This window comes from Pholcus phalangioides, unplaced genomic scaffold, assembly GCF_987345545.1.
Source record: "Pholcus phalangioides strain wild (caught in Gottingen) unplaced genomic scaffold, Ppha-v1.0 ptg000020l_1, whole genome shotgun sequence".
Classification (NCBI taxonomy): domain Eukaryota; kingdom Metazoa; phylum Arthropoda; class Arachnida; order Araneae; family Pholcidae; genus Pholcus; species Pholcus phalangioides.
Window position 1 is genome coordinate 760,784 of NW_028301613.1, and position 15,111 is coordinate 775,894.

The 15,111-nt window shown below is 45.6% G+C and overlaps 1 non-coding gene across 1 annotated transcript; it reads right to left on the minus strand.

Annotated features, from left to right (window-relative positions):
- Positions 1-14,318: 14,318 nt before the first annotated feature.
- LOC149070703 (signal recognition particle RNA) lies at positions 14,319-14,620 on the minus strand. Its single transcript, XR_016195011.1, has one exon.
- Between the last annotated feature and the right edge of the window lie 491 nt (positions 14,621-15,111).

Genomic DNA, 15,111 nt, shown 5'->3' on the forward strand with positions numbered 1-15,111 from the left:
GCTGACGTCATCAACCACCCTTCATAAAAATATGAAATATTCTTAATGGCATCTTTACTCAGTGTGCCCAAAATTTTTGCAAAATTAGGTTTGAGGTGGTGGGGGGCGACATCAAATAACCCCGAGGGCCACATGGGTTTAGAATGTATGCTCGGTCGCAATGAATTTCTTAAATAGAAATTTTGAGTCCTTAGCCTTCAAATAGCATTGAAATCAACTATAATAGCTTGTAAAGGTATTTTCTTCCGAAGTTTTATTATTTTTTAAATATTTTTTGCATCAGAAAAGTAAATTTTTGATTATTTGGGGGGGGGTCACTAACACCTGTATGTGCCCTACGGAGGAGCTTGTGCCCCCCCCCCCCCGGCGTAGGCCTCTGCTCTCAATATGCGTTAGGAGGTAGGGGGTGGGACTGATAACATTTTGCTGACATCGTGGTCAGAGTTTTGCTGACAAGGAGGAGGGGGAGAGGGATTAAAGATGGCTAAAATGGCTAACGTAATACTTGAATTCCACTGCGCGACCCCCCTTCCCTACCGCGCAGTGGAATTTCATTATTAGAGCCTGGAAATTCAGGCATTAAAAATGATCAAACCAGACAGGCAAAAAGACATGAAAAATGCTTAAAATAGACACTAAAAACTCATTTATAATTAACGGAAGAAAAGAAAGATAAAGTAAAAGCCTAGATATATCAAGAAGTGCCTGAAAACTGACTAAAAAATTGGCTGCGCCTATTCCGTCTCCTGTTTGAAAATTATCTCTTATAATAACTTCATAATCTTAAATAGCCCCCTCTATAGGGAATTTTCAACTTGAAAAAACAGAGAGATGACGTGAATCGTCTCAGGCTCTTGTCAGTCTCGATCTTGGGGCGGCGGGGGAACATGTCACTAACCCCAAAATTCGTTTATGTGACCATTTTGGACTCGACACGAAATGAGAAACCAACGGCCGAAAAAAACGAAATCGATTACCATCGACACAAATTACTACGTTCACACACACAGCAAACAAGCCCTAGAAAAGCGAAACAAGTCCCAAAATTAACGTTTCAAAACATGGGGGGGAGGGGTGACAGCCTATCTTGTGTACTTTTGGTGGTTTTGTGTACTTTTTAACAAGCTGCTATCAATCTTCTAACTAGAAGGGGGGGGGGGGAGAAGAAGACGAAACCGTAATCGTCTCCAACATGTAAAGAAACCACTTAACAACCTTGTAACCAAATAAAAAGGAAGAAGAGATAAGAAAGACAAGAAAAAGTGAAAGTCGTTTTTTTTTTGGGTAAAGATGGTGGAAAAAGAATGCTTGTATTCAGTTGGAAAAGGAAAGACAGGGAATTCTTTGTCTATGACGTCTCGTTTTTTCCCTCTTACACTCTAGCGGACAAGTCTGGAACTAGGCAAACGGGGATGATAGAAATTCGGGCGTGGAAGAAGAAAAAGAGTCCTGTCAGTGGGAATCGAATCTTCTTTTCTTTTTTTTTATTGTTGGCGTTATCAACGTACGGGATCGATGTTTTCTTTTATTCATGGTGGGTACATATAACACACACACACAGTACGTACTTGACTAACGGTGTCAGATAGCGATCCTGAGTGACTTGCGTACGCTGGGGTCAGAAGTTAAATTCTCGGAATCGTTTCAAAAAAATAAGAAACCAGTATCTCTTGTCAAAAGAATTCTTCTCCTCTGTTTTATTATTCGCTGACCTTTTTTGTACCTGTTGTTACAATACATACCAAGCCAATTTTCAGGTGTGACAGATTGTGGTTGGGGAGGGACCCACCAATGATTTTTTTTTTTTTTTTGTTCTGGAAGAGAAACTTTTCCAGTTGTCGTTCGTTTTAAAAACGTCGTTATGAATGCGAAACGTTTGCTTTCTATTTCACGTCAGTTTCCCAAACTTTTTTTGTTCCATCGCTCCCTTCTTCAGAATTTTTTTTTTCTCCCCAACCCTCCCCCCTTTTAAGCCTACCCATAAGATCCTGTATTGTAACCATATCTTCAAACCCCTCCCCCCCTCCCGGACCATTTCATCGGCCAATCAATATTTTCCAATTTTTGGGGGAAACACTGGTTTACGTGAAGAACTTGAACTGGTGCAGAGGTAGTGCCGTCTTAACGCATGGGGCCGCCCGGGGGCCTCACAAAAACGAGAAAAAGGTGAAAATTTTCGAGAATTGGCAAGGTAGGGCCTCAGAAAAATAACTTGGCCCGGGGGCACTGTGGAGAGGGTCCAACTGTTTTGACATATGGGCCAAATCCAGGTTAGGGGCCGTTCAAGTATTAAGTAAGCAAATTTTTAGCCATTTTTGACCCCCCCCCCCTTGTCAGCAAAATTTCGTCATCACTGCCCCCTACCTCCTAATGCATATTGGTGGGATCAGAAACGTACGTGGGGGGGAAGGGTTATAGAGGGAGATCGTGTGCCCCCCCCCCCCCGACGAAATTTTTATTTTATTTTTTTACGGCAAAATTCTTTTTTTTAATTAAAATTTCGGAAGAAAATACCTTTATGTGTTATTATAATAAATTTCTGTTAATTTCAATGCTATTTGAAGGCTATGAACTCAAAATTTACCTTTGGAAAATTCATTGCGACCCTCCCTTCAAGCTACATATGGTAAACCACAGACCAAATGTGGCCCTGAAGGTTATCTGATGTGGCTTGCCCCCTCCCCCCAAACCTAATTTTGTAAAAATGAACTAAGGAGCCATTCAAGTTCTACAGCCATTTTTGACCCCCCCCCCCCCCCCGTGTCAGCAAAATTTCGTCAGCAGCTTAGAATATTTCATATCTTCAAAAAGGCTGGTTGATGACGTAAGCAACCTTCAAACCCCCCTCGATGCTGGTGTAATACTTGAATTGCCCCTAAGCGGCACATTTACAAATCGCTTAAATTACCCGTGGCACAATTCCAGAGCATTTAAGTGGCCCGTGGCGCATTTTCAGATCACTGAAGTTAACTAGTGGCACATTCAAAGATCACTTAAGTAACCCACGACGCAGTTACAGAACACTTAAACGATCCGTGGCACATTTAGAAATCCCTTGAGTGACATATGGCACAGTTTTAGAGCACTTAAGCGGCCCCCAATGCGGTTCTACATTACTGAAGTTACCCGCGGAACATTCCCAGATTACTTAAGTGATCCGTGGCATAATTACGGATCACTTGAGTGATGCGTGGCACAGCTCCAGAGCACTCGAGCGGTCCCGGAAACATTTGCAGAGCACTTAAAGGATTCGTGAAACATTTAGAGATCATTACAGTGGCTCTGTAGGGACTTATCAATAGGTAGAATGTTAGTTCAGGTACCCAATAACTATCGAAAGGGTTTTTTTTCGTTCTTGGTGACCGAATAAGATGCCATTAAGAATATTTCATATCTTAATGACATATATAATAATAAACATTTGTATGCTTAGTCGTATGAAATTCATTAATTTCTAATCGGGTAGGTGCATCGGCGTACGCAAAGGGGGGGGGGGTTGGGGTTCTAACCCCCCCCCTTCTCCTCCAAGCCGATATTATAGTGTTATTTTGCAGGAAAAAACTTAACCCCCCCCCCTCCTTGAGAAGAAAAAAAAATTGACACCCCCTTGAGAAAATTCTGCGTACGCCTATGGGTAGGTGACCTTAGAAAAATCATTTTGCTAGGGGGCCCCATGAAGCTTTAAAGACGACCGTGTGTCCCCGCATTTTAAAGTGGCGTCGCTACGCCAGGGTTTTTTCAGGCCTGATGCCCCCACCTCCCTATACAAAATAAGTTATGGTTCTGTGAGTGTATAAAATTAGTACCAGAGTCGATCTCAAAAGCATCATTAGTAAACGGGATGCTTCAGTTTAGGGCCCTTTTTGAGGGGGATGCGTTGCGCTATAAACATTAGCCATGGAGAGGTTCCGAGGAGTTCTCAGTTCCTAGTTCCGAGGAGAACTCAGAACTTGATCCGTGACCCTGTGGGCAGCATAGGTGAATACGGAGGGGGGAAGGCTAATGTTGATCGCTCCCTTTTCAGTTAAAAACTCTCGGTGATTTGTCCCCCACCCCCTCCCCGTTCGAGGAGCCGTATACGCTTATGGTGGGCAGTGATATAAGATTTTGGTCCTGGTTTGTTTTGTTGGTCCTGGGCACGTGCCCATCTGCCTCCTTGAGAGAGAAGGGCACTGGGTACGCATCTGGAGCTTTTGGAGTATTCCCTTGGCCTCGCTCCCATTTCTTTCCCCACCTCCAGAAAATAAGACCATATCACACACCGTGATGGTCTCCCGACCAAAGCAATACATTGGAACCCTACAACCAGGGACGGGCTTAATGTATTTAGCGACCCGGTGCAAAAAAAAATTGCGTCCCCTATGAGCAGGGTTTTTCAATACCCCCAGGGCTTCCATGGGGGAATGCCATTTGGCAATAAATTTGGACAAAAGTGTACGCTTCTCAGTGAAAAAATTGCGAGTGAGCCCCGAGGCACTTGAAGGTTTAGGGCTCTCAGGGCTAGAAACTGATTATCTACCCAGGCCCTCAACCTTAGCGGTTCTCTTCCTCTATCTTGAACTTGAAGCTATTGCTTTGTTAAGAAGTTGAAGCCAAAATGTAATCAAAACATTTTTATCCCCCTTTTGCGGCCCCCAAAAATTTAGCTGCCCGGTGCGGCGGCATCCTTCGCACCTGCCTACAACTTTACCATGGGCAGGACCGTCTTAAGAGTATCACGGGCCCCTGGGCCAAGAGGTTTTTCGGCTACCTGGTATATCCTAGAAAATTTCAACCGGATCTCATTTTTGTGAGGCCCCTCTGCTCTTGAGGCCCCCCGGGCCCCTCTTCCGGCATCAACTGCCTTCTGCCCATGCTTCAAGATGACCCTTGCAAGTATCTGCGTGTGTTGCTGGTCCTGGGCACGTGCCCCATCTGCCTCCTCGAGAGAGAAGGGGGCACCGGGTACGCATCTCTCTCTCTGGAAGCTTTTGGAGTATTCCCTTTGCCTCGCTCCCATTCCTTTCCCCCATCTCCAGAAAATGAGACCATATCACCCACCGTTGGCGGATGGACCGCCACCATCGAGACTCATGTACGTACGCGCGGTGGACAAAATTACGCGATAAATCTCTATTAGCACGCTCTTTCTGCCATATAACATAATTAAGCGCGCCAGCCACGCAACTAATCAACATGGAGAACGCTCGTCATATTAATACGTTTTGAGTGTGGTATCATGGTAATGCATTGTAGAGTTCCCCCTGTGTCCTTTACAAAAGGTGGGGGGGGGGGGCTCTTTTCTCATTTGATGATGATGGAGGAAAAATACACACACAGTATATTATATTACACGAGGAAAGGGCCACAAAAAAAAAATAAATTGAAGCTTCTCTCGCTCACATGCTAACGCTCGTGACGTCACGGCGAAATGGATCGCCACCCCCAGCGGCGAGCGAGATGAACGACGGATGACGTAATGAATTGCTCGCTGGCGCCACCCGCGGAGATTCGCGGAAACAGCGGGAGGGCCCCCCCGAGTCCCCCCCAACCCCCCCCCCCCTTCACCTCCTCCCACAAAAATTTTCCTGTTTATATAAAACCCGCAAGAAATCAGATGAGCAGCGAAACTCCAAAAAAAAAAAATCGTATTGAAAGAAAGAACGAAGAGAATTGTTTCATTTTTTTTGGTTACTTTGGCGAGAATTTTCTCACCGAATTTGGCGAGAATTGATTCCTCTAGTATAATCTAATAATATACCAAACTTTAGCGAGAATATCTTCAGAAGGATTCATTTTCGCGGGGTTATTAATCATTTCCTGCTAGAATTCCATTAAAATACTCGTATTTTATCTCCATGGGGTCGCCATAAAAAAAAAAAGGAGAGGCGGATAGGGCCAGGGCCCGGGACTCCATTTCTTCCCCCCCCCCCCCCAGCTTCGCCTGCACTAGAAATTTACTGAAAAATACGAATTGAAGGGAAGGAGTCCAAGCATGGCGTATTTACAAGGAGGGTTCAAGGCTTGCAACCCCCCCCCCCCTAGGAATTTCCTGGAGGGAAGGGGGCAAATTTGAGTGGTCGCAAAAATTTTATATTCCCTCCCTTCCCCGTCGCCTCTGCATAGACAGCGAAGAACTAGGTCAGTGAATGACCAAATGAGTGACCTAGGATGCGTGCAAACATGTGAATGACTAAAAAAGTGACCAAAAGAAGAGAGCAAGGAATCAAGGGTCAGTGAGTGACATAGAGAGTGTGGCAGCATGAGAGTGACCGAAAGAGTGACTCCGAGGGTGAGTGAGCATTGCAGTAACCCAAAAAGTGACCCAGAGAATGTGTGATCAAAAGAGTGGAAAAAGTATATGAATGACCAAAAGAGTGACCTAGGATGCGTGCAAGCATGTGAATGACTAAAAAGGTGACCAAAAGAAGGGAGCAAGGGATCAAGGGTCAGTGAGTGGCATAGAGAGTGTGGCAGCATGAGAGTGACCAAAAGAGTGCTCAGAGGGTGAGTGAGCATTGGAGTAACCCAAAAAATGACCTAGAGGTGTGAGCATGGGGGTGATCAAAAGTGGGGAAAAAGTATATGAATGACCAAAAGAGTGACCTAGAGAGTGCTCGAGCATTTGAGTGGAGTGGCCAAAAGAGTGTACAAGAATGTGAGTGCTAAAAACAGTGCACAAATATGAGAGTGACTAAAAGAGTGTGTGAGCATGTGAGTGACCTAAAGAGTACGCAAGCATGTGAGTGACCAAAAGAGTACGCAAGCATGTGAGTGGCCAATAAGAGTACGCAAGCATGTGAGTGACCAATAAGAGTACGCAAGCATGTGAGTGACCAAAAGAGTACGCAAGCATGTGAATAACCAAAAGAGTACGCAAGCATGTGAGTGACCCTCGCCAAGAGACAGGGACGTGTTTGGCGTATTTACAGGGACGTGGGCCAAGCGGGTTATGGCCCATGGTGCCACATGTGAGGAATGAGTCGTCAAGAAAAATCCTAAATGCGCCTCTGGGTCCAAGTCCAGAGTGACGAGGGTCCACAATTCCAGTCAAAACTTCAGGCCTGGGGCCCTCCATCAAAATTCTTTTTCCTTGGGGAGGGGGGCGTAATGGTAAAATCAGGGTGATAATAAATATTCGACATTTATTGGAAATCAACGTACGCAAGCGTTGTAAATTCCACACAAGCTGTGCATAAAGTTTTATGTCCTCTGTGTGCCCCTCCCTTTCGGAGAGGGGGGGGGGCCTCAACGTTGGTCTTGCAGCCATAAGCTTTCCTCTCCCGATAAGGGCCAAACATGAGTGGTTAGCGAGTAATGTACAGTGTGTTATATGGATTTTGAAGCATAAAATAGAAGGAGAAGGGCCTGACTACGACTTTAAGCAGGGAACCTGGGGGAAGTAGGCATTAGAGGGGTCGATTGCCCCAGCAGATGCACTCTTCGCAGATTGCCCAGACTTCAAGCATTTCTCAGACAGCCCTGACTTAATACAACGCCACACCAGGCAAAATGCTCAACGAGGTGGCTGAGGAAAAAGATGACCTGCCCATAAAGATACTTCGATACTTATAGAGCTAAAGATAAGACACTTCATGCAGTTCACAAACTGCCTAGATTTTGGACACCAAATTGCCCAGACTCCGCATACCAAAGTTCGATGTCTGCACAGACTTCGGAGCCTTTGCAGATATCCCAGACTTCGGAGCCTTTGCAGATATCCCAGACTTCGGACACCTTGCAGACCGTCCAGACTTCGTAAAGTACGCAGATTGTCCGGATTCCAAACTCCTCTCAGAGACTGCCCAGACTTTGGAAACTTCACAGACTGGTCAGATTTGACTATACAGACCTCATACACTTTGTAGACTGCCGGACGTCGGACACTTCGCAGACTTTTACTTTACTTTATTACCAGACGCACCTGCTCAGACCAGGACCTGGCCTGGCCACGGCGGAAGGCTCACCCGAGCCAACTCCTTCGCAGACTGCCCAAATTTCTGACACCTCTCAGACTACCCAGACCTCATGCACTTTGCAGACTACCGGACATCGGACACTTCGCAGACTTTTACTTTACTTTATAACTTTATTACCAGACGCACCTGCTCAGACTTAGAGCACTGGCCACTTCGCTTAAGCGTATAGACTGTGGACCGTAACTTACATAATGAGATGACCCTCACCAAAAGATGTCCAAAGGGCTCTAGAAATCTGTCTATGGCTCTGGGACATCTTAGTAGCACCCTTCTCTGCATCGTTCCAATTTTAGTGTATGTACTGCCGAAGAGAGTAAATTCAATAACACCCTGGGTCCCCTGATCAAGCCATGCACTGACTCCTCACAAAGTCTGACACGATGTTTGTTATTCTCTACGAAAGGTAATCAGAGGCTCCTCATGCCCCCTCCCTGCTCGAAATCACTTTTTCAGACTGCCCCGACTTAAAACACTTCGCAGGTTTCCCAGACTCCGGACACCTCACAGACTTCAGACCCTTTGTGGTTATCCCAGACATTTCGGACATTTCACGGACTGTCCAGACTTCATACAGTTCACAGACTGCCTAGATTTTGGACACTTCTCAGATTGCCCAGACTTCGGATCCTTTGCAGATATCCCAGACTTCGGACATTTCGCCGAATGTCCAGACTTCGTAAAGTTCACAGATTGGGGTGGGGGGGGGGGCAGCTCGGTCCTGCCCATCTCAAATACCTACATTCGTACAATGCCTTGGTAAAAAAAAAATAGTCTGTCTGAAATTACGATTTGGCGCTCAAATGGCCGCCGATGTTGTCGGCAACCCCATATCTTATTATGCATGTCTTTGCTCGTTTATATCTTCCGTTAGTCGATTCATCACGTGATCTCATAAACAGCAGACAAAAGGTCTCTCTCTCTCTCTCTTTATATTTTTTTCCTCTCATATACCCTCGCTCTCCTATTTATTTTCTTTGTCCCTCGACCGCCATTTTTACTCTCACCCACACACATACGCTCTTAATACACAAATTTGATAGAACTGACAGGTAAGAAGAGAAGAGGGAAATCTTTTTTCTCTCTTTATCTTCCTAAAGAAGAAGAAAGTGATCATATATCTTCCGAATACTTATTTGCCAAAATAATAAAGAAGAAGAATGGCACGTAGCCTAAAAATGGCGGCTGCAAATGGCGATGGAACTCCGCGATTACTTGATGGATCCTTTCCTCGAAAATGGATGCACAGGACTCTTCGTTCACGACACATACAGGGGTTCCTTCAATTTCGTTTTTTTTAATCGGTCACGGTTATCCCATAAACTCCACCTCGTTTAAAAAAACGGACGTCCCTTTCGAGAGAGAGATGGGGGGGGGGGTGCCCGTCGGATTCGGAAGCAGTGGGGGGAAACTCTACGTCACCTTCAGACATGTTATACCTGCGGTGTGTTGTCATTATAAATACCATCGTATACATCTCCTACTCGTATAAGAAACAGCGCGTGGCCAATTAGGGTACCAGGCCGGGGCCCAGCTAATAAAAGTGCCAGTGGTGATGGTGGTGGTGCTCGAGAAAATCTATCACCGGACCCAACTCGAGCAAATTTGTGAGAGAACCTTAGGACTAAGAAGAGCAACAGGAGGAGGAGGAGTAGTAGTAGGTATGTAGGGCCCATAAATATGGATGAATAGGAAGTTGGGAGGAACTTGAGTTACGGTCAACGAGGGCGTGGGGTCAATTGCCAGGATATTCTGAGGGAAGATGGGAAGAGAGTGTGGGGTGCTCCTCCAGTAGTTTTAAATCAGGCTTAAATCCGTCAGTCTTGAAAGATATTGCGTAAACTTGTCCTCCACGAACTGAGGGAACCATTCTTTCAGGCTCGATTTATTTGACCGCGGTTATTTCGAGAATCGCCCGTTTTTTTGGAATTAGTGGTGATGACCCCCAGTGTTTAATTAGGGAGAAGGGGGGAAGAAGAAAGTGAAGCTAATAAGTCGTTGGAGGGGTAAAGAGGTAAAGAGTAATCTAGGAGCTCCCTCTCTTTCTGTGAGAAAGGGCTGGCGGAAGATGGCGATACGAAATGTGCGATGGACGACTTAAGAATACATTTTTAGAAGCACTGTACGTGAAAAAGAATTCTAGATAACGTTATCAGGAGGGAGTGTGGGGGGGGGGGGGAGTAGGCTGAAATCGAGCAGCCCTCATTTGGGCTGCCATGGGGATCAGATTTTTTTTAATGCGGACCTAGCTTGATCTTTCCACGGGCCCATGTTTGTCTTCTTGTCAATAACAGAAGAAACTTCGGTAATTCTGGGCCGCTCTCTCTCCAATCCGATTCTAAACTGTCAACTGGGCTCATGGGCTCATGTTATCGGTGGGGGCCGGGCTCTACGGAGCTGGCTGGGCCTGATTTTTCGCAAGGATAATTGAGACGTTCCCTCTCCCCCCCCCCCCCCACACACACACACCCAAAGCTCTAAAATTTACAGACAAAAAATTTAAACAGCATTTATTTACTGATCAATCAAACAACTTTGACTGCGGATGTAGGGACACTCTAATGCCCAATGCGCACAGGGCCCCGTGAGCAATTAATTAATATTTTCGGCCCTGTACGACAGTGTTGGCCCCCGGACAAATTAGGTCTAGGCTCTACTGGAATGGTTGTGGAAGACTGACCTCTCCAGACCAACCGTGGTCCCCGCTCTGTCCCCCTAGGGGATATAAGCTGGTTCGTCTCAGGAGACGTGGGCCATGGTGGACTGGCCATATAGCAAGGAAACTTAAGGTGACCTGATGTGATAGAATAGCATGTGTATGTATGCATGCATTGATATCATAATCATTGTCCCCCCCCCCCTCCTCCCCCCTCCAGGGCGACAATTTTTGAGGGTGACAAATTTTGCGAGAGGACGAAAATACCGTAATAAAATCATCGGATTTTTCCCTAGGGAAGGGGCGAAAAAAAATCGCGTTTGCTCCCCTGTCAGGCTTGAGGCTGCCCCAGGGCCGCAACTAGATGCTTGGTCACCCGGGGCAAGCGCTCATTTTGACGCCCCCCTTGTAATGTTGAAGGAAAGGTTTCAGAATGAAATTTGCACCCCCTCGGGTCTAGCGCCCGGAGCACGAGATCCGCCTGCTCCCCCCCCCCCCCTAGTTGCGGCCCTGGGTTACCGCCCCCCTCTTTGCCCGGCACTGAGGCAACCACAACTCGCCTGGAAGGCAATCTCATTTAACGTCGGTCAATTTCGGGCAGGTTGGGGTCCAGGGCCCTAACTGGGATTTGCAACGGCAAAATTTAGGGCAGCGGCAATTTTAGGTGGGAACAAAGAACACCGTTATAAAATTATCGGTGATCGGGATCATCGTTGTAAGGGTTAAGCATAACCGTAGTAAGAGGGAAGGACCAAAGCCTTCTATATAGTAGTATCTTGGAGGCTTTTTTGGAAGAGGACGCAACTCCAAAATAAATTTGTGGATTAAAGTCTGTCGAGGTCCCGGGCGCAAAAGAAAATATTGGGGCCCCTTGCCATCAAAAGTCAGCAAATCGGAAACCCATCCCATTGATGCTGACGTAGGGGGCGGGGGAAGGAGTTCAAGTATTACGTCAGCAAATTTTTTGCCATTTTTGACCACTTCCCCCCTTGTCAGCAAAGTTTCGTCATCACTGCCCCCTACCTCCTAACGCATATTGGTGGGATCAGACACCCTTTAAGCCATATATGGTAAACCCATGACCCGCGGACCAAATGTAGCCCTGAAGGTTATCTGATGTGGCTTGCGCCCCTCAAACCCAATTTTGTAAAAATGAACTAAGCGGCACATTTACAAATAGCTTAAATGACTCGTGGCACAATTTCCCGATCATTTAAGTGGACCGTGGCACATTTTCAGATCACTGAAATAGGCCTCAACGATCACTTTCACATTCAAAGATCACTTAAGTAACCCCCGACACAGTTCCAGAGCACTTAAACGATTCGTGGCACATTAAGAGATCCCTGGAGTGACATGTGGCACAGTTTTAGAGCACTTACGCGGCCCTCCCAGTGCGGTTCTACACCACTCAACTTACCCGAAAGACCAGCCGCGCCTCCACGTCAATATTCGTTAGAACCTCTAACGTATTGGAGACGCGCCGGAGACCGGCGCATTGCCAGATTACTTGAGTGATCCGCGGCATAATTACGGATCACTTAGGTGTGGCATAGTTCCAGAGCACTTGAGCGGCCCGGACACATTTCCAAATAAATTAGATTCGAGAAACATTTAGAGATCACTGAAGGGGGCTCCGTAGGGGACATATCAATAAGAAGAATATTAGTGCAGGGTGCCCCGCAAACTAGCGAAAGGTTTTTCTCGTTTTTGGCGCACCGAGTAAGATGCAGTAGCGGATTAAAGTTTGTCGAGGCCCCGGGCGCAAAAGAAAATATTGGGTGCCCCCCCCCCCCCCAACTACTTTCCATGTGCCGAATATAATTTTTTTTTTTTGTTCAGACGGGAGGAGTTCAGCAACAGTCTTGGTAACGAAAATGAAATCCAAGACGAAGAGATGGAGGAACACCAACTACTTTCCATGTGCCGAAAATAATTTTTTTGTTGCGACGGGAGGGCCCCAATGCTGAAATTATATCTTCCATTAATTTTGGAATTATCACTTTTATCCAATGCTGAAATTATCACTCCCCCCCCCCCCTCCCACCAAGCAGCATTAGTGGTTCCCCGTTAAAAAGTCTCGCCACAGAGAGCAACAGTCCTACAAACAGTACAAATATTCAGTCATTACACTTCACTCACTTCACTTCTGAGATATAGATGGCAGCACTAAAAATCATGCATAACACTAGATACGCACTCAGACTGTTAGGTACACATACTTACACTTCTGACACAACTCACTAGGTAGTAAATTGCCCATGGCGATAGACCTGAGTTGTGCTCGGAATGAAAAACAAAAAAGCATTAGTGGTGTCCCTATGGGCCGCTCGTTCCGACCTGATTTGATGCAATTCTGCCATCTGGCTCCTTACCGAGCTATGACAGAGTGGCTGATGCCAAGGCCATATAGTATAACAGCGGTTCTCAACCGGTGCTCCGCGGAGCCCTTGGGGCTCCTTGTACACTTTCCAGGGGCTTCGCGGCGACTCAAGGAAAATAAAACAAATCAGTAACTTTGATAGATAAATAAAAAAATGAGAGGCCTACAGGGTTCCACTATAAAAACTATAAGTAAAAAGGCTCCGCCATAGAAATTATATACTGAAAAGGGCTCCGCGAGTCCAAAAAGGTTGAGAACCGCTGTACTATAAGATAGCCGCAGTGATCTGATGCGTCACGCTAGGAAAACACAAACGCGTAGCGTGATTATGTAACACTTTTCTCCCGGCGCGAAATGGTCTAATTGTGTTCACGCGGCGCAAAAAACCTATTCCTAGGAAAAGCCGGCTTCCCTAGAAGTAGAATTTCTGCGCTGTGTGTAGCGTTTTCACGCTACAAAAGTTCGTGCAAAAGTTCTGCTGGAAGGAAAACCCGGATTTAGAATCGAATTATCAAGTCTACCTGGGGACCACCTATGTCATCGTATATGGTTCTCGGACTTTAGGTTGAGAAACGCTGATATATATACAGGAACCGTCATATAGGGGCCGCTGAAAACCTGTGTTTCGGACGTTGGCCGGATTAACTAGGCCGGCCAGTCATAGCTGCCAAGTCTCCCGAATTTTAGCTTCATCGCTCGACCTCCCGAAAAGTTCTTAAATCTCCCGAATTTTTACGAAAATCACAAAAATCCCTAATTGCCCCTAAAAATTCCCTACTTCGTTAAAAAAAATCCCCGCTCATGAAAACAATCCCTAAGGAATTTCTTGTGGGGCATGAAGCCTCTTTTTTCCCCCCTTTCGAAATGACGTCACACGTCGTAAATGGGGAAATTCTCTTTTTAAGGAAGTTTTACAAACCCTCTGATGGAATGTTTGTTCACAGCGTTTGTGATTGAACACAATATTTATTTTTACATCATTGAAGTTTTGGCCTCCAATTTCACTTGTTTTTTGCGTAGGAATTTTATTCCCAAGGGTTTAACTTCCATGTGTGTAAAATCCCTATTTTAATTTGACTTCAGTTTTTGAGTAGGGATTTTATTCCCTACGCTTCAACTTTTATGTTTGGAAAATCCCTATTTTATTTGGAAAATCCCTATTGTATTTATTAGGGAGTGGTTTTAGCATAAAATACGGGTTTGCGCGAAAATCTCCCGAATTTTCATTTTCAAAAGTTGGCAGCTATGCGAAGTGACCAACTTCGGTCTTTGTGCAGTAAGAAATGCGAAACTGAGCAAAGAAAAAAAAAAAATTAAACAACAAAAAGAACCGGGTCTGACTATGTTGAATGGGCTGACTCCAGTAACCCATTCACGGACGCTATCCCGCTACTGCACGATGCGGGAGCTTTTGCCTGCTGCGTTTCCGCCCTGGGCCGGTCCGCTCCTCCTCAGTGATCGACCTGGACGCCCCGGGTTCCCCCGAGGCAACCATATCGACATCGGGCTTAGCGCGGACGTCCGATCGACACAGCGCTGCTGGGATCAGAACTCCCAACCTCAAGTCATCCGCCAGCTCAGGCTCCCAAAGCAGCTGGGTTACACGAACGCGCCACCATTCGCAGCCGTCCATTCGCGCTTATTTTACGTATATAAAGCTCACAACAACTTTATTTAGTTTATTTTGAAAATTGAAATCTCATTATTATTTAATTTTTTGTTTATTTGATTTTCTAATCTTTTGTTTTATGAATTTATATTTATTTATTTATTAATGATTTAAGTTGGTGAAACCGAAAATATTCAAAGCGAACCGATCTTGTACTTGCTCATGCTGCCATCTATGAGACGCGAAATACGAACTACGAGTGCTTTTGGCAAATCTGATAACTAGAAAATAACGCTAATTAAATAGTCCAAGACAGTGTTTCCCAAAGTGGGAAATGGAATGGTCCAAGGGGGCGATAGAACCAACTGATTTTACATAGGATCCTATGGGTTTATTCGAGTTGGGGGACGATGAGAAAAAAATTTGAAGAAGGGGGGCGATGGAGAACAAAAAGTTTGGGAGACTATGGTCTAAGAGTTTGGGTACAAAAAAAAAGAAAGTTTGCGAC